This window comes from Pleurodeles waltl, chromosome 5 (assembly GCF_031143425.1).
Source record: "Pleurodeles waltl isolate 20211129_DDA chromosome 5, aPleWal1.hap1.20221129, whole genome shotgun sequence".
Taxonomy (NCBI): Eukaryota; Metazoa; Chordata; class Amphibia; order Caudata; family Salamandridae; genus Pleurodeles; species Pleurodeles waltl.
Genome location: NC_090444.1, coordinates 939,250,036 through 939,274,883, shown reverse-complemented (window position 1 = coordinate 939,274,883; position 24,848 = coordinate 939,250,036).

Here is a 24,848-nt window from a genome sequence, read left to right as displayed (position 1 = left end):
CCTCTGCACCATAGGGCAAAGGTGTCTAACAGAGTCTAGCTTAGACAAGACTTAGACTTTGCCGGGGAAAACTTGAAAACTTTTCCCCACTTTGGATGAGTGTTGTACCAAATACCAATTTGCTTCAGTTTGTAAATCCTGAAAAGGATTTTGCATTAGTTCTGAGTTATAAAACGTAAGCAAACCAAACACAAAACTTCCATAAAGCTGGTCATAATAACCAGATCAATATTCTGCTGCTTTGGAAAGATTACTTTTTAAACTCTACCAAGAGAGGGGGCACTGGCATGAAATAAATCTGAGAATCATGCTTTTTGGCTAGGATGGTGCTGTAGAAATACCATACACATACAGAAGTAGTTGTCTGCAACAAAGTTAAACGTTGCATTCAGAAAAGCTTAGCTACTTGTGCTGCTTCACCTCCCATGCTCCTGACTCACTGGGTTTGCCTTACTTTGAGGTACAGCACATTATCTAAGGCTGTTTTACAAGCTTACTAGTGACAGAAGACTGAACAAAACAGTGGTTCAAGTAAAAAGGGTCAACAGGGATGTGTCGTCATGTAATTTTATTGATCTATAGCCCACTATTGGCCCCATGGGGGCCGGGATACTGAACAAAAGAACAAAAAGAAAGCCCATGACACTGTACAAGAAAGGCTACAAAAGAGAACAAAAATATTTAATAAAACCAGCAACTTTGTTGTTCGTTTCTTGATGAGGGGTTTTCTTTAGTTCTCTTCTTACATTGCAGATATTTATAGTAGCCTACTTCTCATAGTTCTGTTGCCCAGTGATGGTAAGCCGTTGGCCATGCACACACACTTCATAAACTCTGTTGCAATATCAATTTCTAATGTAGTGTGTCCAATGAGATATGGTTATGGTTGCAAGGGTTCATAAGTTTAACATTAAGGGCACTTGGTCAAAGAGGCAGAGGCAAAACCAAGGCATTGATGAAGAGAGGGCAGAAGTTAAAGAAAGAATATGCTCCTTTATGAACTTATGAGTGAAGCAGCAAGTTGTACACTGAGGACATCTGTTCGAGTTTCAAGTAGAGGGCAGAAAGGTTCCATCTACAACAAAGGCCCTTAAACATTTTTAGAATGAGCTTCCATAAGTAAAAAGTTTGAAGATCAGTCCCCTCCAAAAATTTGTACAAGGCTTAAAAAAGCAGGAGTGGCAGGGCTAAGGGGGAGAGTAAATTGTATGTAGCTCAAAATCTACATTAAGTGTGAACAATATAAATAAGCAAATACAACTAACAGAAAACCGAAAATGGACACAAACACCCCATATAACTGGGGTGTTTAACCCCTCAACCTCCTGGTCCTAACGCAACTGCACTGGCTGCACTGATGAAAATTCCAGCCCCAAGTAGCAGGCTGTCTTCTCTGCCTCTTTCACCCTTTTCCCACCATGCACGGTGCTGGGGAAGGGGGGAATTCTTGTGATTTTATATAACTATACTACATTAAATTATGCCAGTTACACCCACCCCTAATTAAGCCAGCATGGAAAAGCACTAATTAAACAAAGTCACGCATCCTAGTAATCTTAATTTACAAGGTATTTGTGCCCCACTGGAATATAGCCATAAACCCTCTGGGCAGAGCACCCCCCACAGTTTGAAGAACTCATATCTACAGGCTTGCTGTTTCACCGCATATACATTATTTTCCCAAAACATAAGGACACATTGGAGGGTCAATATTTGGCCAATGTGGACCTGGATGTTTCACACAAGTAGGTGTTTACAAATCCCCAAGCTTTTGAAATGATGGGTTACTTGAAAGAATGATTGATTCAAGAACAGATGTAGAGGTGTTGAAACAAACATATGTGTCCTAGTCACGTACAGATGGTTCATCTGAAAACAGAAAGTAATCAATACCAGAATTCATTTATATAACCATCTTGAAGGTAGCTATGTTGAGCCTAAACTCTACTTGTGATATTCATATTTGGAAAACAGTATATGAAACTACCATACTGACCAGAAATCCAAATAGGAGCGTATAATCAAGTGCTAGGAACAGGGTGGCTGATCTAATTAATGGGAGAGTTGATCAGGTCCAAAAAAAGCTGTGAGCACAGTGTTTCATCAGTGCAGTGTGCCATCACCCATTCATCCACTTTGACCCCCCCGCACCTTGACCTACATATTTGGAAATTAAAACCCAACACAAGGCTTTGCACCAGTTTTGCATGTCATTGGTAGCACAGACTCAGGACAAAATGTTACTAAATTACACCCCCCAGCTGTTAGTTAAGCATGATGGAGCCCTTGTACAATAATTTAATAGAGGACCACATATGCAAACAATAGCATTGGAGGTATAATAATCCTAGATTGACTGAAAGTTAATTTAAACGTTTGTCACATCTTACCAAATAATGCATTAACCTTCTCCTCATCAAGGACAGCTGCTCCAGCATGAACTTCAGTTATACCTTTTGCAGAAACAAGTTCTTTCGGTGAAAAAAGGATTTTGCTGATACAATTCAGAAGAAAACCTGCACTATCCCAAGCTGCCTTGGCTTCCTCCAAAGCTTTGTGCAATTCTTTCTTTGGCACAAGACAATTTCTGAACTGTGAAAGATCATGTGAATCCTTCACTAACTGCTGCATGTCAGTCTGCAAATAACACAAAGTATTAAATAGTTGTCATCATGTTAAGTTACATACTTAAATATGTTTAGTAGTGGTGGGTTTTAGATGTTGATTTGCTATTTGTACATGTCTAACCACAATTAATAATTGCTGGGTTTGCTCCATTAAAATAAAAGCAGCCATATCTAAAACACATTGCATGTAGAATGATTTGAAAGTTTTCCCATGCAGGAAATCTACAAAGTTTGTCCTATAAAAACTTCAAATGTTCGGAAAGGTTTCTAAATTACAACACAAATGGTATGCCGAAAGAATGGGAAAGAAAACAAATACCTTTAGTACCGTGAATGACTGACTGCATATTTTTGAGGTTGCTGTATATGTTAAGTTCCTCGAACTTGTCAAAGCAGACGCTGCAGCTTGCAAATTCTACACAGCCAGCTCACTGTTGCAAGTGCCTAGTAACTGTGCTATAATAAAATAACAAGAGCTCTTAAAGGCAGCAAATTTAATACACACAAGCATACTTTTTGGCGAAATAGGTGTTTGGGTTTGAAAAAATGTTTGGTAATGGAAATTTGCTGCAGTTTACATGGTTATGTAGAATATCAATCACTTACCTTTTAAGTGTTCATTTTCGGCTTGTAAATCATTCACTTCTGCTTGTAACTATACACAGGCCTCATTCAGGCAGGAACTAAGACCAACAGAATAGCTTTCATTTTGGTTAATAATAGACAATGAGTTATATACCATTTCTGTAAATAGAAAACAAATCATAATTAGGCCATGCAAGTGAATTTGGAAATGGAATTTCCTATATATATAAGTAATAGAAAATTATTACAGTGTTAAATGATGAGCTTTCTTCAGTTACCATAGGAAAGGATTCTTTACTGTCTTGAGGGGAAAAAAACAAGTATTAAGCTATTTTTTATACTGTGCAGTTTAAGCAGTTTTCCATTTGTTTATTCACGTATAAAGGTATGTATGTGTGCCTTATTGTTGACAAAATTAAGGCACTGTATTAATTCTATACTGTATTAAGGATCGAGGATATTGACAGTGCTAACAGGTAAAAGTTAAGTAGTTATTAAGAATATGTTTAGGCAGCAAAAGGCATGTTTCGGTCACCCAGAAAAAAGACTGGCATGCAGACTTAAGAAGCAATTGTGTATAATAGCAGCACTCATTTAGCTCTACTTACGTCATGGCCACCACTTTCGTTGCTTTAAAATGGGTCAGCATGGAAAGGCGTTTGGTTCACAAATAACATATGTGAATGTTGCTGCCGATGGAAATTCACTGTGGGCCAGACTGTGTGACTGGGAACTGTGAGCCAAAAAATCTTGTGGTGTCAAAACATTTGGTGCCATTTTATGATCACGTTTGCAGTGTTTAGTAGGTGTTACTCCATTGCTCAAGCAGCCATTTCTCGTGTAGGAAATAGTTTTTTAGGTATTAACTGGTGCTGTGGTGAAAGGAAGGCATGTTTTCATCTTTGATCCTTGAATTTAAGAGGGGACTCAAAGACAGTTTCATTTTCACAGCCTACTGCTTCTGCTTCATATTTGTTTGTAGATTTCAGATGAAGGACACTAGCCATCCCTGCTAAAAGGGCCAGGTTTTCAAGTTTCTGCAAGTTAATCTGTGAACTTGCATTTCCAGGCTGAGAAGCTGTCCTTTCAACATGAGCTTGGATAGCAACTCCTATATTATCCTGGCCACTCTGCTTGGCTTTATTTTTTTTTCTTGCATCTTTTCTCTGCAATCTCTTTCTCTTGTTGTTCCCGCGAAACCCTTTTAAGTCTTCCAGTGCTTCCTCAACTGCCACAGTCTAAAAACAACTGCTTTTCTTCCTGTGCCCTTTGAAGTACCACCTGTTTTAGACCCTCTGTTGTGCTAGAATTGCTTGCAAGTAAGTCTTCAAACATATTTTGAATCATAGGACACTAAAAAAATAATAACTTCAAAACTATGACAAGAACACAGTGAGGATTTGAAATATCTTCACTTGATTGGTAAACATGCATTGATATTAAAGGTCGCAAGCGTATAATCGGTCCATGGCAAAGTAAGGGGAATATTTATACTTTTTCATGCAAAACTGCGCTAAGCAGTTTTGTGTGAAAAAGTATACCACTGGCTAGCGCCATTCCAAGATGCCGGACAGGTGTCATATTTAAGGAACTACGGTATCCGGCGGTAAGGCCTGGCTAGCGTCATGAAAAAGAACGCTAGCCAGGTGGGGGAGGTGTAGGGGGAACAGGAGGTTGTGACGCTAGTATGGGCAGAGGCATGCAAATGCATCTAACCAGACTAGCGCCATCCTTTGATGCACAACCCCCATGGACATGACTCCTGGGTCTTAGTAAAGAAAGAAGTCATGACCACCACCCCAATGGTCATGCCCAGGAGACATATGTCCCCTGGGCATGACTATTGGGCCCAATGCCATGTAGGGGGACCCACGTTAGGGCCCCCTATGGCACTTTTTAATAAAATCAAAAATACTTACCTGTACTTACTTTACTCGCCAGAGGATGGGGTCCCCCATCCTCTGGCGTCCCTCTGGTGTAGGTGGGGGTGTCCCTGGGGCCAGGGAAGGACACCTGTGGTCCCATTCCATGGTCTCAGACCATGGAAAAACTTATTTCTAAATGTAGGTTTTTACTGAATCATGTTGATAATTTGCACCAATACCCTAGAGTTGCAATCCCAATACAAAGGTTTTCAATTATTTTACTTACCAGATGATTGGAAAAGAACCATAGATTTGAAGTCTCTGTCTTCAGTGATTGGCTCACCACTTTCATTGATATTTATAACCAGCCCAAAATCTTTATCAGGATTCTCCAAAAGCAAAAATTTGCCATCTTTTCTAACACGAACTGAACTACCGCAAGTGAAAACTAGGACATTGAATGAAGCCATGATTATATCCTGATAGGTACAAAAATCAGGAATTAGTTTGAGACTAGTTAAAGATTTAGAGGTATAATACAGATTGTACTGCAGGACAAGTATTGCCAAAGCCAAAAGGTTTCACCTATGCAAGATCTTCTGGCTTTGTAAATGTTTAAGACATATTGCTTAGCAGTAGGGGGCTGCTCTGCAACAAGGTTTAAAGTAAAGGAAAAAGTGCTAGGAAGAAGTCAGCATTGACTGCAATGTAGAACTTAAAAGATATTGACAAAGCCAATATGTCTCATATAGGGAATACCAAATTTGTGCTGTTCAGGCACAGCGCTCTGAAATTAATCTGGGTGAAGTGTGCTCTATTTAAGAAAATAAATAAAAGGCAAGATGTTCCAGCCTTTTCTTTTAACTGTGCAGAGGGAGAGGGCGAGGGGTGTTCTAACAGGTCGCAGAAAAGGGATAGTTACAAGCAGAGCGTGGAAAGGTGGATCTTGTGATGTACATTAGCTCCGGCCCTCCTATGCAGGTAGTTTTGCTCTAACTTAAAATGCGTAAATCTTGTGATTGGCATGGATGGGCATATGATGAATGCATCATGGGAGCTATGGCATGACAAGGAGTCAGTATTCACATCTAGGGCTATTAACCCCTTCTTACCATATCTGTAAACAGGCCACAAACAACTTCCCAGTATATGATTAAGGAATATCAACCATGTCTTCCTGTTATTTTCTTAGGAGAATTTCCAACTTTGCAGCCTCTCTTAGTGCCAGATGTATCAATATGCAGTTTTGCATTTCCTAAATAGTGATTCCATAGAAATGTGTGTGATTACCAATTTCCTAAAAGTGAATCCTAATAAGTAGGAATCACTATTAGGAAATCGCCATTAGGAAATCCCATTGCATTTGTTGCAATTGGCTGGTTTTGCATTTCCCAAAAAGCGATTTCCTATTAGGAAAGCTCTAATTTGGAAATGCAAGGCAGAGAATGACTATGGACAATAGCCCTGCGTGATGCTTCCCAAAAGCAGTGATGCACATGTAGAGCACACCTACGCCCTAGAGGCATGTGTGCAATCACACTTTGAAACAAGCATTGGCAAAGCCAATAAGTCTCGCCTATACAAGAGCTATTGGCTTTGGCAATGTGTTTTGCTATGTTGTACACCAGTGTGGCTCCTGTTCTACATGGCTAAAACTTAGTGGCGTGAAGTGTCAGTGTAGAGTGGGCGAGTAGAGTGGATTTGTTTAAATGTCATATAGTCGAGTAGGAGGATTAGAGTGTTGTAGAGTTGAGTAGAGGGGAGTAGGTTTCAGTAGCAGAAAGTATCGTAGAGTGGAACAAAGTGGGGTGGAACAGGGTAGAGTGGATTGGAGTGGATTGGGCTGCACTGCAGTGATTAGGGTGGGGTTGATTGGATTAGAGAGGGGTAGAATGATTGGATAAGAGTGCACTGGATTAAAGTGGGGTAGATTAAGGTGGCTTGAAGTGGGGTGGATTCAACTGGATTAGGGAGGACTGGGTAGCGGTGGACTTGAGTGGGGCGGAGTGGACTGGATTGAGTGGGGTACATTAGAGTGTGATGGGATGGATTAGATTGTGGTGGGGTGGATTGGGGTGTACTGGATTGAAGTGATGTGGATTAGGGTAATTTGGAGTGGGTGGATTAGACTACAATAGGTTGGATTAATGTGGACTGCACTGACTGAGGTGGACTAAAGTGGATTGTATTGGAATGAAATTGATTGGGTAGTGGTGGACTTGATTGGAGTGGGATGTGTTAGAGCAAGTGGGATGGATTGGGGTGGGTTGGAGTGGGGTAAGGTGTATTGGGGTGTGGTGTATTGAATTAGACTGGGGTAGATTGGACTGGGCTGGATTGGACTGGTGTGGGTGGACTGGGTTGTAATAGGGTGGATTGTGATTGATTAGAGTGGGTAAATTGGATTGGAATGTGGCAGGTTGTTTTGGATTAAAGTAGAAGGGGTTGGAGTGTGGCACGTTGTTTTGGATTGAAGTGGGGCAGATTAGAGTAGGGCAGGTTGATTTGGATAGAAGTGGGGCAGATAGGAATGAGGCAGGTTGTCTTGGATTGAAGTGGGGCAGATTGAAGTGGGGCAGGTTGTTTTGAATCGAAGTGGGGCAGGTTGCTTGGATTGAAATGGGGCAGATTGGAGTGGGACAAGTTGTTTTGAGTTGAAGTGGGGCAGATTGGAGTGGGGCAAGTTGTTTTGGACTGAAGTGGAGCAGATTGGAGTCGGGTAGGTTGCTTTGGATTGGAGTTGGGCAGGATGTTTTGGTTTGGAGGGGGGCAGGTTGTTTTGGATTAGAGTGCGGCAGGTTGTTTTGGATTGGAGTGGAGGCAGGTTGTTTTGGATTGGAGTTGGGCAGATTGGAGTATGGCAGGGTGTTTTGGATTGAAGTGGGGCAGATTGGAGTGGGGCAGGTTGTTTTGGATTGGGAGTGGGGCAGATTGGAGTGGGGCAGATTGGAGTGGGGCAGATTGGAGTGGGACAGGTTGTTTTGGATTGGGAATGGGACAGATTATTTTAGATTGGGAGTGGGGCAGGTTATTTTGGATTGAAGTGGGGCAGATTGGAGTGTGACGGATTATTTTGAATTGGAGTGGGGCAGATTGTTTGGGATTAGAGTGAGGTGAACTTTAGTGAGGCAGATTGCTTTGTAGTGGGGCAGTTTGTTTTGGATTGAAGTGGGGCAGATTGGAGTGGGGCAGGTTCTTTCGGGTTGGGAGTGGGGAAGGGTGTTTTGGATTGGGATTGGGGCAGATTGGAGTGTGCCAGGTTGGAGTGGGGCAGGTTATTTTGGATTGGAGTGGGGCAGTTTGGAGTGGGCAGGTTGTTTTGGGTTGGGAGTATGGCATGTTCTTTTAGATTGAAGTGGGGCAGATTGGAGTGTGGCAGGTTGTTTTGAATTGGAGTGGGGCAAATTGTTTTGGATTGGAGTGGGGTGCATTTTAGTGGGGCAGATTGCTTTGGAGTGGTGCAGATTGTTTTGGATTGGAGTGGGGAGAACTGGAGAGGGGCAGATTAGAAGAGGTGGGTTGGGAGGATTGAAATGGGTGGGTTGGTGTGGTCTGGATTAAGGTGCAGTGGATTGGTGTGGGGTAAGGTGTGGTGTGTGGTGGATTGGAGTGGATTAGCTACTTCAGTCCAAGCTTTTGAATTCTGGGACTTGTAATACTGTTTTATAGTGGAACAAACAAAATTAAAAGTCCCAGTCTTATTCAGAATCAATGAATGGCCATGACTTGAGACTGCACCATTATTAAAACATTAATTTTTATCAGTTTTTACTATAAGTCACTGAACGTAGAAAGATGAAACTCAGTAGTCAGTTAAAATTTCACTGGGTTTTCAGTGGTCAGGTCATGCTCCTCTACAGTCCCCTTTTCTCTTATGAAGACTCCTTTTGATTGTCTACACTGACCTATCAGAGACCCCCACCATTTTGGGACAAAGCACATCTGTTGAAGCTTGGAGGTAGCCTAAAATTCAGTATTGGGCTAAAGAACGATGGACAAGTCCCAGTGGCAAAAGCAAAAACAACAGATGATGGACTGAATGCAGAAGAAATCAAAAATTCACCCCCAGTCACAGATATGGGTTTAATCCATGAGTTTTTTGCTTGTCATGCCATTTCAGTTTGACCCAGCCATATGCAAATAAGACTTGACCCTGTTCCCCATGGGAACAATCCAGCCTGAACTGCCAAGCCAGGCTCTCCCTGGAGCAGAAATAAGCATCTTAGGACCGGTTCCGGCGTATCACCCAACATCAGCAAGGCTAGCTTGAATCTGGTGGCATAGCAAGCACGGGACCCATGGTTAGGCATACACTTACCACTTAGAGCAACAAATGCAAAAACAATAGATGATGGAAGGAATGTAGGCCAATCAAACATTCACCCCCAGTCACAGATCTTGGTTTAATCCATCAGTTCTTTTGCTTGCCATGCCATTCCAATTTGGACCCAGTGACATGCAAATCAGTCTGGACCCTATTCTCCATGGGAACAGTCCAGCGGGAACTCCCAGGCCAGGTCCTCCTTGGACCAGAAACAAGCATCCTGCGACCATTTTTAGGGGTATCACCTCTCATTAGCCAGGCTAGCTTGAATCTGTTGGCATAGCAAGCAATCACAAAGGCAAATAAGCCGAGAAGACACCCTCTACTATGATGACAGTTTTCTTTTGAAGACCTCTTCCTACAGTAGCCACTTTCAGATGAACGGTTGCCTAGTTTTGCATGAAGCCAATTCAATACCACCTCACTCAACCTAACAGAGGTTATTGGACCAAGACACTATGGGCCTGATTATGAGTTTGGTGAACTTCTGGCAGGGAGGTTGCCGCCATAGTGGCTACTTACCCACCGGGCCCATTAAGAGTTTTCTGCTAGGAAGGCGGGTGGAAACCTGAGTTTCCGCCCACAGGCCTAGCGGTAAACAGCCTACAGCATTGTCTCTGGTGCATAATCAAGCCAGCGGCAATTCTGTAGGATGCAGGGTGAACCAGCACCATCTCAATGTCACTGTCTGCAAAGCAGACAGTGAACATTGTGATCATGCTGGCTAGTGTGGCCCCTCCACTGCCCATGCCAAGAATATGGGTAGTGCAGGGTCCCCCTAGAGCCCCCTGCACCGATTCTCCACCCACCTTTTCATGGCAGTGTTACCACCATGAAATTGCTGGCGGAGAACGAAGTCGTAATCCCCAGGGCTGCTGCTTGCAGCACTGCCCTAGTGGATTAGGACCACCACAACCACCAGACCACCGGGGCAACTAATCTTGGCAGTGCTGGTGGTCTGGCCGTGGCAAGACCGCAGTGGTCATAATGTGGTGCTCGGACCACCACATTGGCGGTGGTCCGAATGCAACCGCGATTCTGGAGGTCAGTAGACTGCCAGACTCGTAATGACCCCCTAATTGTTCATTCTCATGTCCCATGCTAATAGCCCAGCAAATATGATGCATGCACACAAGAGACACAATATAATTCATGCTGGGGTACAAGAATTGCTGTTCAAGTGGAGCTTCAAGAAGTCATAAAAAGTCCTGTGCTGCGTGTTACCTAGTGCAGAATTGTATCAATTGGTCACTTATTTGCATAAATGCAGACAGAACATTTCACTGAAAAAGCAGATGACAACATTATACAGAATACAGCACCAAAAAAAGGTAAAAGGAGAATACTTGCAGACTTCAAGTGGAACAGATTACGTTATCCCTAAATGTACAGTATGAAATTATAAAATCCTTTTTATGTTGCTTACATTCACAATTTGATGCATGAAAGTATATGGCTTGAAATCTTGACACCCATGAAAATGAAGGTCCTCATTGTTAGAAATGGGGTCTATGTTTGGCAGTCAGGTTACCCCCTGATCAAGCAAGGACCCTCGCTCTAGTCAGGGTAAAGGAGAATCACCCTCAGCTATCCCCCACTAACCCCCTTGGTAGCTTAGTACGAGCAGGCAGGCTTAACTTCAGAAGCAATGTGTAAATTATTTGTACCAACACACACAGTAACTCAGCGAAAACACTACAAAATTACATAACACCATTTTAGAAAAATGGGAAATATTCCTCCAAACAAAACAAGACCAAAAGGACAAAAATCCAACATATACAAGTCAAGATATACATTTTGAAAATAATCAGGGGCATATTTATACTTTTTTGTGCCGAATTTGCGTCATTTGTTTATGCAAATTCGGTGCAAAACTAACTCCATATTTATACTTTGGCACTAGACCAATCTAGCGCTAAATTTATGGAGTTAAAGTCATTTTTTGGACGTGGAAACCTACTTTGTGTCAATGAGATGCAAAGTAGGCATGCCCATGCAAAAAATGACTCTACGGCCTTAGTGTCATATTTATCTCCTGTGCTAAAATCACACACGGAGGAGGGGTCAAATAATGGTGCAAAGCTTGCTTTGTACCATTATTTAACGCCTTGGTCAGAGCAGGCGTTAGGGGACCTGTGGACCTATTTCCATGGTGGAACACCATGGAATAAGCCAACGTGTGCCCTCCTCAGGCCCAAGGGACACCCCCACCCAAACCAGAGGGACAGCGGAGGATGGGGGACCCTATCCCAGGTAAGTACAGGTAAGTATTTTATTTTATTTTTATAAGTGCCGTGGGGCCCTAAAATGGGCCCCCATACGTGGAACAGGGTGCAATGGCCATGCCCAGGGGGCCCTTGTCTCCTGTGCTGGCCATTGGGGTAGTGGGCATGACTCCTGCCTTGGAAAAGGCAGGAGTCATGTGGCATGGTAAGTTTAGCGCCATAAAATGACACTAATCTGGTTAGAGTCATTATTTTTACTCTAACCTGCCTAACATCATTTTTTGGTGCAAAACCCCCTTCTTCCATACTGCCAGCCCCACCGGACTAGCGTCATTTTTGTTGACAGTAGCCTACCCTTTGCACCGGCTTCTACCATTCCATAAATATGGTGCCTGGCTAGTGCTCATAAATTGTGCAAGCCGGCGCTAAACTTTTTGGTACAAAACTGCGTTAGTGCAGTTTTACACCAAAAAGTATAAATCAGGGCCATTGTGTGAAAGATTTGACTCAAAGTAACTCCGAGTTAAAGACTATGTTTAGGTGAAAACAAATTACAGAAAAGGTGAGGAAACATTGATTTGATCACCATCTGTAGAACGACAAACAAAGATGTATATAATGGGATAATTTATTTGGATTTATACTGAAAAGCCCCAACAGCCTTTCATTTGCAATGAACACAGATGGCATTCCTGAGTTTAAAAGTTAGAAAATATCTATGTGGGCATTGTACTTGATGGTAAATGAGCTGCTTGTATCCCAAAGAAGGCTGTGTGAAAATATATCACTGCATGATATTTGAGTTTCTGCAGAAAAAGCCAGTAATGTGGTCTTTTTTAAAACCATTATATAATGAACTTGCACAGCTGGTAAGTGGATTGTCATTTAAAGATCACAACAATTGCAGTTTTACTTGCCCCGCTATACTTTTGACAATCTCTTGTGATTTACCAGCTCAATATCTTGTTTCAAACAGCACCCAGTTTAATGGCAAGTTTAAGTGCTGGCATTGTCTACCAGAGGGAGAAGTCACTGTTTCAGGGAAAGGGCACTGTAGGGTAATTCCTTATAACGCTGAAAACCCAAAAGGCCCAACAAGGAGACTTGATACTATTAAATCTGAGATAAACAGTGCAATAATTAATATCGAGGGTGGACTTTCTAATTGCAGTGTAAGGAGGATCAAATGTCCCATGTGGTTCATGTTTTTAAAACGTTTTTGTGCAACCAAAGGATTTGTGATTGATTACATTCATGGTGTCTGTAGTGGCATTATTATATTTTTGCTGACCATCTGGTTCACTAAATTATATAAGCATCATTTATATTTTTCTTATGAAAAAGTCAAAGTAGTTAATGTCTATTTCAAACATAAAACCAACCGTGGATGTTAGTCGAGTTCCATACTGGAAGGCCTCAGAGTTTCAAAACGTTTTTTTATTTCATGGAATACCTGTGTTAAAACATGTTTTAGATAAATCATGCTATTTACACTTTTGTGTACTTGTAACAGCAAATCATAAGCTTTTGAGTGACAACATTACCCTGGAAGATTTAAAAACAGCAGAACAGTGTTTACATTTATTTTACAAGTATTTAATGATTTATATGAAAACAAGATTTTGACAATGAATGTTCATCAACTGGTCCATTTAGTAGACAGTGTAAGAGCAGCAGAGTCTCTGTATACTGCTAATTGTTTTGAGGAAGATCTGAATGGTTTCCATTTACAACATGTGCATGGTACAATAGGAATAGTAACACAGATTCTAGACGCAGTAAACATGATACAAGTAATACCCGTGTTGATGGAGAATCATTTGCTTCCCAATAGTGTTGAGGTAGAATTATACCAGAGTATGATGTGTTCATGTTATAGAAAACAATACCTAAAAATAGAAAATTTCATGTACAGTGTAGGGTCTACATACTCCTACAGCTTAACAGTAAATGAATATATAGCAGTAACTCGGATCACTCATATTTTAGACTCTGATGTCGTAGACTATAACAAAATATTTTTAGAACAAAGCAATCTTCTTGTTTACAGCTCAAATTACACTCATATTCAGAGGAGAGACCAAAGTGTAATAAAATATTAATCAGAACCTCCAGTGTTTGCCTATGGCAGGGTCACTAGATTCATTCAGTGCAAGCAGATAGACTTGTCTAATAATCTGGCAATCATTATTCCTCTTAAGTGTGAATCCTATGACATCAGGGAACGAGTTCATCTGGTAGTAGTGGATAACAACATCAGAGCTATAAGGATATCAGTGATAAAAAATGCCATCTTTTACATTCCGGTAGAAAATGAATCATTTGTAAGTGAAATTCCAAATAGATTTGAAATAGATGAAGTCAAAGCATGATACACAGTTCTCCTGCATGCATGTCTCTTGAAATACCAGATTTGATTTGAGATCATCTACATCACTGTTCTTAACCTGTGCTCCAGGGACTCCTGGGTGGTCTGCGACACCTACACAGGGCTCCTCGACTGCTTATAAAACATAATAATGTTGAAATAATAATAAAGGGCCTGATTATGAGTATGGCGGTCCTAAGACCACCGTACTGGCGGTAGCAGTCCGACCGTCACATCCTTGGTGGTCAGACCACCAAATTAGGATGCTGGCGGTCGGACCACCACAAGACCACCGCCACTGCCAGGATTGTGGATCAAAATGCGTTGGGTGCAGTGAAAGCCATGGTCAAGCACTGCAGTGCCAATGTCCGTACCGCCGTGCTGGTCATTACTTGCCTTTTTAATGGCCTTTTAATAGCGGGGACGCTGCCATCTAAAGGTTGGCGGAAAGGAGGAGACAGGGCCACAGGGGGGCCCCTGCACCACCCATGCCGATGTCACAAGCACAGTCAGAATGCGTACTGTATGAAATGGCAACAGTGGCCATTCCAACTGTGCTGTCGTGCAGACAGTGTTGATGCATTGGCATCGGCTCTCTCTTCGAGCCAATGCCATCACATTGTCTCAGCCTTCGGCCAGGTGGAAACATCATATTACTATGGTCGGGAGGCTGCCGCCTTGGCCACATCGTCCCAACCATTGTCTTGGCTGTCTGACCATCGAACTGCCAAGTTTGTAATCAGCCCAAAGTGTATATCATTACAGAAGCAAAATGTACAATTGACCGTTCAAAAATATTCTGTAAATGTGCAGCAATATGAAATTGGAGATTAATAATTCATTGGTATCCCAGGTTGATTTGTGGGAAAAGTGATAGTACATCCAATAGAATACAGTATGGCTAATGAGTGTCCCCAGTTGAATTCAGACAAGCTTCAACCTTTCATTAAAAGTTAAATGTTGATTCCTTTATTTATGTCTGTTTGTGAATTAAATGAAATGTTTCACCACTTGCGTATTTGTTTGATGAATGCTTGTAATTTTGTGTATTTGTTTGAGGTTCATATCATCCAATATCACAATGGCTAGATAACGAATGTGCTTCATAATGTGCCTAAAGTGATTGCACAATATGCAGCATTCCTTTTTTGTTACGTTATTTAGTTAATCATGTGACATAGTTTCATACTCCCTTGTCACTGAATCTCAGTGATCATGCATATAATGGCCAATCTTCATCTTTATTAATGCTCAGCATTGTTAATTTTAACAGTGAATGTTTGTTTTACCTGTTTTGAAAAAAAAGAAAAAGTGGGAAAAAAAAGTAAAAAAATAACCTGTGATTTATACATAGTTCTCTGAAACACATCATATGCTCGTTGTGAATGATAAAAAAACTCATGTCATTTTCTGTTTATCTGCAATTAATCATTCAATCATCCAACAAATTGAAGTTTTTCTAGCAAAAGTGAAACCAAAGCAATGCTCTTGAAGTAACCAGTAATTTGTGTTAAAATCACCAGAAAAAAAAATCTTATTGAAAACAAAATCGTACTTTCGAAGTCATCAGCAACAGCCTCATCTTGTATAGTAATCGGATAGTCATTTTCAAGTTATCCTTATATCATCAGGAACAATGGCACCTTCTGAAGTCATCAGACACTCATTTTCAAGTCATCTTTAAATCATCAGGAATAATGACACCTCCTGAAGTCATTGGATACTCATTTTCAAGTCATCCTTAAATCATCAGGCTGAGCTTTTAGGCTTTGGTGATGACTTCAAGAGCTTGATGATGTCTGATGATGTGAAAATGACTTCTAATGTGGTTGGATGACTATCGAATGACTATAGAATGGCTTCTAAAACAATCACGTTTGACCTGGGCTAATAATGGACATACTTTTACCTACTTAGATGCAGTGCTTAATTTGAGCCAGTGGTTGCCGGTTGAGGGCACCATCACTTATTTTTGAGAGCTGGCTGCATCAGGTAATTACTGCAAACAAAAGACACATATGGGAAAGATGGAGAAAGGAAAGACGAAAAAGCATCATTCATTCATTCATTAGCTTTATTTCGGTAAAAATAAATACCATAAAAGCACATCACAGTTAACAATTTCGTGGTTTAGCAAAACGACAAGCTACATAAAAGAAACATAAGAGATTAAGCTGCATAAAAGTGTTAGACATAAGCATTTTTCCTACTGGAAATTCATACCATATTATAGAGTTGTATAAAAATACATAGTAGGTATTAAAAGTCAAGTACAAACCTAGCCAAACATATCACATAAAATAAGACATTTCTGTTTAAAAATATAAAAATATCTAAGCATAAAAAAGAAGAAAGAAATACAACTAGGCAATGTAAAATGATAAGGCAATACAAAAATGGGTTCATCAATGACCGCTCCCCACATCCATTGTTAGCTTTTCCTCTATTTTTTTGAGCATATTCAGTCTATTATGCCAGATAGAATCTAGATATTTTGCCAGGGAGCAAGCCACTAAAACAGATGAGTCAGATTTAGAAATTCTCAAAGCCAGTGAACAGTTTTTAAAACCCATTTTCCTACATAAAGGAATAATCCAACGGACTCTCTGTTTGTGGTATGCGGGGCATTGAAAAAGGATGTGGGTTATAGATTCTTCTCTGGCACAGCCCATCGGGCACATCTTAGAAGTGCAACTAGTGTTAGACCATTTATATGTAAGGGTACGCAGAGGAAGAGAGCCTATCCTAAATCTAATATATAATGCACGTGCATGTGGGGAAGAAACTATGTCCATATATTGCACAGGTTCATAGTGGCATTTGAATTGTAGGAAGTTGCCTGTCATGGAAAATGGCGAAACAGCAGACAATTGTAAAAGTTGGACATAGAGCCAGAATGCGTCCTTTAATGTCTGTGTTGCATTTTTTGGGATAGATAGCGGGTCCTTCCAGTAAGACCCCAAACCAAGTAGTGAGAAGGTCCGTTCTACGTATACACACCACTTGATTTTTGGACTGGTTTTGTTGGCCATCAAATTGACTAGCCCACATCTATAGGGGGCAAGGGAGTCTAGTGACCATAAACGAATCCAATATAACAAGGGCCTAAGTGCGGCGATCTGGCTGATGGGGGGCAGGTTTAAATCCATTCGAATTGGGAGCATTGGGGTGCTGGAAGGAACTCTTAGCAATGACCTTAAGAAGGAGTTTTCCACCTTTGTCAGATCGTCTAAACTACAGTAGCCCCACAGTTCGGCTCCATAAATGGTCCCCCCTCTTGCTTGTGATTTGTAAATTTCGACAGCGGGCGTCATGGCAAAGCTAGGGGATCTAGCTGCAAATCTTACAATGCCACTCGCCCGTTGTTTCAGTCGAAGGGTGGCCTTCTGGATATGACAGTGCCACTTATGCGAGTCTTTTAATTTCAGGCCTAGGTAGTCAAAGTCGCTAACTCTTTCCAGCATGGCACCCTCTAGATAGATAGGTCGTCGCATCCTGCCTTTTTTATCCCCAAACACCATACACTTGGTTTTTAGTCGATTGATTTCAAGGCCATGGTCATTACAGAAATCCATGAACCTCGAGAGCAGGGTTGAAAGACCTGTGGCTGTTTGGGATATCAGCAAGGTGTCATCGGCAAATAGGAGGCAGGGGATCTTCTGCCCTCCTAGTTTGGGGGCATCATTGGAACACTCCATAAGATAAGGAATACATGCATTTATGAAAAGGAGAAATAAGGTAGGGGCAAGCACACAGCCTTGTCTTACGCCGCGGGCGGTAGGACATTTTTCAGTTAATTCACCTTGGCAGCCCCATCTGATTCTTCCATAATTGCCAGTATAGAGATCTCTGATAATATTTAGAATAGAGCAAGGAACTCCTGTTTTGGACAAGACCTTCCACAGTTTGTAGCGGGGTACTAGATCAAAGGCTGATTTTAGGTCAACAAGTGCTACATATAGATGACCTAAGTTTACATCAACAACTTTCCATTTGATAGAGATAAAACGGAATATCTGATCTATTGTACTGATTTTTTCTCTAAAACCCGCTTGGAGGTGATTTAGGATTTGGTTTTCTACTATCCATTTGCTCAGCCTGCTCAACAATTGATGACAAAATATTTTTTGAAGATTGTCGAGAAGGCTGATGGGTCTATAATTTCCCGGGGAATTCCTCTCTCCTTTCTTATGTATGGGCACAATAATTGCTTCTTTCCATGATTCAGGGTAAGTTCTGGTAATCAAAATGGCGTTGGAGAGCCTATTAATGTATGGACTCCAGATGTTCTGGTCCGCTTTAAACATGTCAGAGGGAATCCCATCCGACCCTGGGGCCTTTGCTGCTTTCTGGGCAGTGATGGCCAGCACAGTTTCATTCAATGTGAAGGGAGGCAAGGAGGGCGTGGGCTCACCCAAAGTTGTCGACTCTCCCAGACTTGGTACATCACTGGCCGGTGGAGGGCCATACAGTTCCTTGAAATGAAAGAGCCAGGCATCAGGAGTAATATGAGACTCCAGATAGGGTGCTCGGTTCTGATCGCTGCAAGAAACCAGAAACCAGAACCGTTTGGAGTCGTGGACCATAGCTGCCTCAAGTAAATTGCTCCAAAGCCCCTCTTCATACTCAAGTTTGGTTTTGTTACATGTAGAGGCATAATGACGTCTTGCATTAATAATACCTGGTCTATCCTTTGTCCTTAACACATTGACCAAGGTATTTTTAGCCTTCCTACACCTCTTGTTAAACCATTTAGAGTGAGGTTGGGTACGGGAGTTAGTCGGTGGCCCAGGACATTTAGTAAACAACTCTTTCAGAGTAACAAAGAGGTCCAGATGGAGAGACAGTACTTCGATTGGAGCAAAAGTGAGGCTATCATCAAATAGCTGGTGGGAAGAAGTTAAGGCACACAATTCTTCTCGAAGCTTATTTGATTGCTCAAAGGAGTCCCATCTTACCGTACGCCTATTGCTAGACAACTCCATAGCAGTGGAAGAAGCAGGAGGAAATACAGCTCCTGCTAAAAGAGATCTCTTGTACGTGATCTGGAGAGGGGCATGATCGCTAGTGTGGAGGTTGCCAACTTCCACGTCTAGTATGTAGTGCCAAGCTCTTAAATCAAAGAAAATGTAGGCCAGTTTATTACTATATGAGCCCCTGAAGAAAGTTGGTCTGGCAGGAGTGTCAGCTGGGAAGCGGCCATTACCAAAACGGATGCCATGGGATATCATAAGGTCTATTATCTGTGAAGCCCTGACACACAATTTATATGGATTTTGCTGGATGGAATGAGGAATCAAAAGAGAAGGGATGTTCCATACACTATCTTCAGGCTGCATAACCTCTATGTGGTCTGTGTTAAGTTCAAGTTGGACATTAAAATCTCCTGCTATTATGATGTGGTATTTAAGACAGAGGTCCGGGATTAAGGTGTTCAATAGCTCGATAGTAGTTGAGCAATGGTTGGAAGGTCCCAGCCTACTATAAATATTTATACAAAGAACAGGAGAGCCTGAGACTGGATGGATGGCAACAGCCAAAATGTCGTAAGAATCCACATATCTCCTTTATTCCTCCCACCTCTATAGATTTTACCCAAGTAGTTAAACCCCCTGCCGCCCTACCTGCTGAGGATGGCTTGGCAGGTTTAAAAAAGGAACTAAACCCCTGTCTGTACGTACAATGTGTTGCCCAAGTTTCCTGGAACATGCAGACATTAAAATTTTCGACAAATGTCCCCCACTCAGTATCAACGAGTTTGCCATTAATGCCAGCCACATTCCATGACAGAAGTTTTGCTGTTTCCTGAAGGGTAGGACAGCTTAAATTCGTAGTAATGTCATCTGGAGAATAGCTGTCAATAGGTTTCACCATGAATGAGTTTGTGAATTTGTTAATAGTTTCAGATTGGAGATCCGATGAAAGAACGACGCCCGGACTGGATGAATTAGGTGGAGAATCAATAGCCACTGAATCTGAACTGAAAATAGAAGTGCAAGGGTTAGTAAAACATAGTCAGTCAATGTCCGAGGTAGCCTCCTGAAGATTGGGATCGTATACTGTTTGGCCCCTTGGAACAAGACCAGGGCTGGTCATAGGAACCAGATCAGATAGTGGATCTCTTCGAACCTAGTGGCCTGGTGGTCTAAGATCTTGAATGTTTGCAGAGCAGTTCGAGACCAAATTAGCTGTTCTGATAGAAGAATTCGGCCGCATGTGACCAACAGTAGGGCAGCTAAAGGTGAGAAAAATAGCAGAGGGCTTCCTGCTTGTGGTCCGTGCTTCCATATCTAGGAGACCTGCTACCAAATGGGAATTTTTGAGATTGAGTTTTATAAAATCACTGCGACCAGGAAAACCAGGTGAACCATTAGCTCGTTTGGCAGATAAAATGTCATCACGAATGATTGAACCACAACCTCTGACATGTCTCAGCCAGTGCGAGACCTTGTTGACTAGTGAAGCTTTGTCTTCTCGTATGTTTGGAGGCAAAAGTGGGACATTGCACATATATATATAGTTGTTATTAGTTAAATTAGAATTATGACGGGAAGCTTTGGTGGTGTCCCATTTAAAGGGAACATTAGAAAGAAGAGGAATGTTACTTCCGAGAGAGGACATGCGCTGGCTATCAGGACACTGATCTTCTATAAGACCTGCTGCACTTGCTGGCAGTGGCAGGGACCCAGTTGACAGGACGCCTTTTGCGAGTGGGTGTTTAGTTGTCATAGAGTTTGGCTTGGACTCACAAATAGGGAAAGAATATTTATTTTTAAGGAGGGTGGTAATTTCAAGCAATAAGGATCTCAGCTCACCAACTTCGCTCTTAAGGCTAGACACCAGTGCTAACAAGTCGTTTTGCAGGGGAGCACTCTCTGTGCGTGGCAAGGTTGTGGGAGATGGTTGATGGTTATCCAGATCATAGGATGCCAGAGGAGAAAAACGATTAGAACAGGGAATTATAGGGTGTGTTGCATAGGCTCTTGGTACTTCCGAGTCAGAGTGAAGTACAGAGAGAGCAGGAGAACTACTGGAGCTAGTGGGGCCTTGACAGGCTAACGGCTGGTGAGATGAAACAACAGGTTGTGAATTGGATCTGGATGTTAGAAATGGAATAAGAGTGCCAGATTTTAGCTCCTTTCGTTGAACCCTCTCCTTGTTATTTAGGATCTGTTCAACCTCTTCTATCAGATCGTCTATTTCCTTAGCAACACAGTTAGTATTGGGTAGCGTAGCCTTGTTGGTTTTGGGTATTTTAGATTTAGCAGAGCCCGATACCGGGCTATCTTTTGCCTTGCGCTTCCCCATTGGAGAGTGACACTACAACACAATGTGAAAAAGAGATTTTTGAAATACTGCCCTGTACTAGGTGAACTGGTGTCGTACCTTAGAGCCCAGAGGGGGGGCCCAGCCCGGCCTCCTTCGGTCTCTGACTGGCACGGACGGGCCCGCCCTTGGCCCGGGCTTTGCCCGGGAGTGCTATGAAGTTTTTTAAAGGGCTCCTGCCCTTCACGACTGCTGCTCTGCTGCACTGCCCAGGCCCCCAGGTGAGGGGAAACCGAAGCGTGTCCCGCAATCCCCAAAAAAGCATCACAAGAGGAAAAAGCAGAAAGCCGCAAGAGTGAGCTGAACAGTCACGGAGTGGTGGTAAATGGATTAAAGAGGCCAGTGGTGACTTTAGTATTATGCTGCCTCAGTATTTTGTCCTCGCCCATTTAAATGCAGCAGCTGCGTGTCTCGGAAGAGATATTTGGAACTGGCACATTTTGGTTTACATATTAACCACTGCTTTGGTGTCTTCTTGCACTGTACCTGCAAATTGATTCACTTGCATAAACTCAGGAAAATGCAACTCAGGAAATCGATTGAAGTAATATTTTTGTTTGCATCTAAGCTAAGCAAGAAACTATAGAGACCAGTTGTGGGCATTCAGTAGATTAAATGTGTATGCGTGGCCATATATGTTGCAAGCATCTAAGGCTATACAGATGTTCTAGATATGCAAAAGGTAGAAAACGTTTTCATAAACGTCTCCTGCCTGTTCCTGCCAGCTGCTCTACCTATATACTCTGTAAAAGAGCTTGGGCTTACTTATTTTGAGAGCTGTATAACATTTTCACCCCTTATTTTGAGGATTTGCTTATGGTTTAAGCCTGTGAAACAATTTTAATAACCTGGTTATCTCCAGTTGCTTGCGATCAGGAAAGGCTCTTAAAATACACATTTTAAATTATGTTAAATCAATATCCGTCAAAATTGGCAAGTCAGAGTATAATCCTGGAACAGTCGCTTATAAAATGAAAGACACTCAAATCCCTTTTTTACAAGTAATGTAATGATGTCAGAGGGCACTCGAAATTTACCAAGCCATCTGTCAAAGCTTTTTGTTATCTACCTTAGAGCATAGGAAGCAGTGTCTTTCATCTACAGAAAATACACAATATAGATTTCTTTTGACACCTTTCAGAATAAGCACTATCGACTTTTTTCTTGGATTTCTAAAAGCTAGAAAGTGAAAGCATAATCTTCTGGTCTGTTCATGTGATCATAATTTGCTCAGTTCACCTTGCACTTTGTTTTGTTCTGTAAATTTCAAACAGTGTAGACCTGCTTTCTTAATCTTAAATTGCTTTCATGACAATATGTTATGCAGGTATGATCAGTTTTATTCAGAGTGCAATCAATGACTGGAATATGTTGACATTTTATGTATAAATCAGTCTAATTGCGTTTTTGTTTTATGCATATATTGGATAAATGTAGAATTTAGTTACTGTTAAAGTTTTTATATAGAAAACTATATATATTTGATTCAGAAAATCCACCCTTTTCCTCCCCACAATGGCACACTACCACTCGCTCTTTCATTCTCTCACATATACCATTCATAAACTTCCCAGACACTCATCATATACAATGCAGATTACAATGAGAAAGAATGTCTCTAGTTTCAGCAGTTGTTGTCTTGCAGGCTAGGACTTCTTGCAAAACCAGTCAACACATGTTTTGGTGAAATAAAAAAATTGTCCGTCCATCTTCTTCAGGACCATTTATAGAAGCATGTCAATACTGGAGGATCTATGGGGGGTAATCACACATATCTTGGATTCTATACCTCAAGAAACTGAAATGAAAAGTTCTGTCCTACCTTGCCAAAGTACTAAGACGCCGTTCTAAGTCCTAGGATCCTATTGACAGTGAGGGCAGCTTAAAAGCAGTTGAGCACTGTAAAATAATGATTTGAAACAAGAAACCCCAACCAGGGAAATCTGGTTGTGCCAGACCAGGACAAAGTCAAAAGTTGAGGACAAGCGCGATGGAGCACGGCATGGCTCCTAAGACCCTGTTAGGCCCCCTGCACAAAAGTACCCTAATCTTGGCTGCGTCGAAGTTGAAGATGCAGGGAGCAGGCTGAAATAATGCTTCGTTGTCGATCCCCACAGTGGTGGGGATGCGGCAATCCTTCCCACGTAGTAGTGAAGATGTGTCGATTTTCTTCATGCAACAGTGGCGATGCGTCAGGTCGAAGATGCAGCAATTCACAAGGCGATGCACCAAGGTTTATCTACGCTGGAGGGGTTGACTCTGATTCACGCAAGGGGGCTGATGCAGCAGTTCTGATCCACGCAACAGTGGCGATGTTCCGGTTCCAATCTGTGCAGCAGTGACAGTGCATCATTTCAGCTGCAGCAAACAGTTTAAACCCACTTTCAAAAGTCGAGGACTGGGGTGGAACCAGTTGGCAGGGTAGACTCACAGATGACAGATTCAAGGTGTAGATGTAGGTGGGTTGGAAGTCTTTTACGTCCCGGAGACTTCAATCGTGAGACCAGTCAGCTGGCTTTTGGAGTCACTGTGGGCTCTGGGATGGAGAGATGCAGGTTGAGCCCTTCTTACTCACAGGCAGGAGGTCAGCATAGCAAAGCAGGACTCCAGCCGAGTAGCACAGCTGTCAGAGTAACCACAGGTCCAGAAGTGTATTGAGTCAGTAGTGTCACAGGTCCAGCATTTGTACCCAGTTTGAACTTTGAAGTGGGGGAGACTTCAAAGACACATCTTTGAAGTGCACAGAGGTCCTACTCTTCTTGCCCTAGCTCCAGACTCACTACGTGGGGTTATGCATCACTTTGTGTGGGGAAAGGTCACAGCCTATTTGGGTGGAAGTGTGAGGCTGTGCCCAGCTACTCTCTCCCATCCTGTCCAGGATGGACCACAGGAGGATGGGAGCGAACTAGTGCTGTCCCTCCTCCTAAGACTGATGGGGGCTGTTCGTTCCTTTAGTGACACTGGAGCACTAGAGCCATGATCAAGGCTGGGGCACGCTGTGCTCTCTTGTTTGTCTCTTGATACACATGAGGACTCAAAATGAAAAAAAAAAAAGGATGGACCACAGGATGTGGATGGCCCATCAGGTCACACATAAGCGCCCATTGTGTGTGGCTTTTCTCGGAGGAATACACAAAGGACAGCTGTCACCCCACCTCATACATGTGATCAGGGCAGGCAGCAAGCATCAAATGGCTAAAGTATAAAAATGCCAACTTTCTAAAAGAGGCATTTTCAGAATTATGATTTAAAATTTGACTGTAAACCAAGTTGTGATTTTAAATTGTGATTCCAGAGACACCATATTCAAAAAACGTATCTCTTCCAGATTCTGAATTACAATTATAAGATGTAAAAAGGTAATTCTAATGTTATCCTTTGGGAGCGATAGCCCTTGCTGTAGTGAAGAACGACTTTGGGAGTTTTTCACTACCAGGACATGTAAAACTTAAAAGTGCATGCCCTGAAATTTAAATATATTGCACCCTGCCCTCTGGATTGTCCAGGGTCTACCTTAGTGGTGAT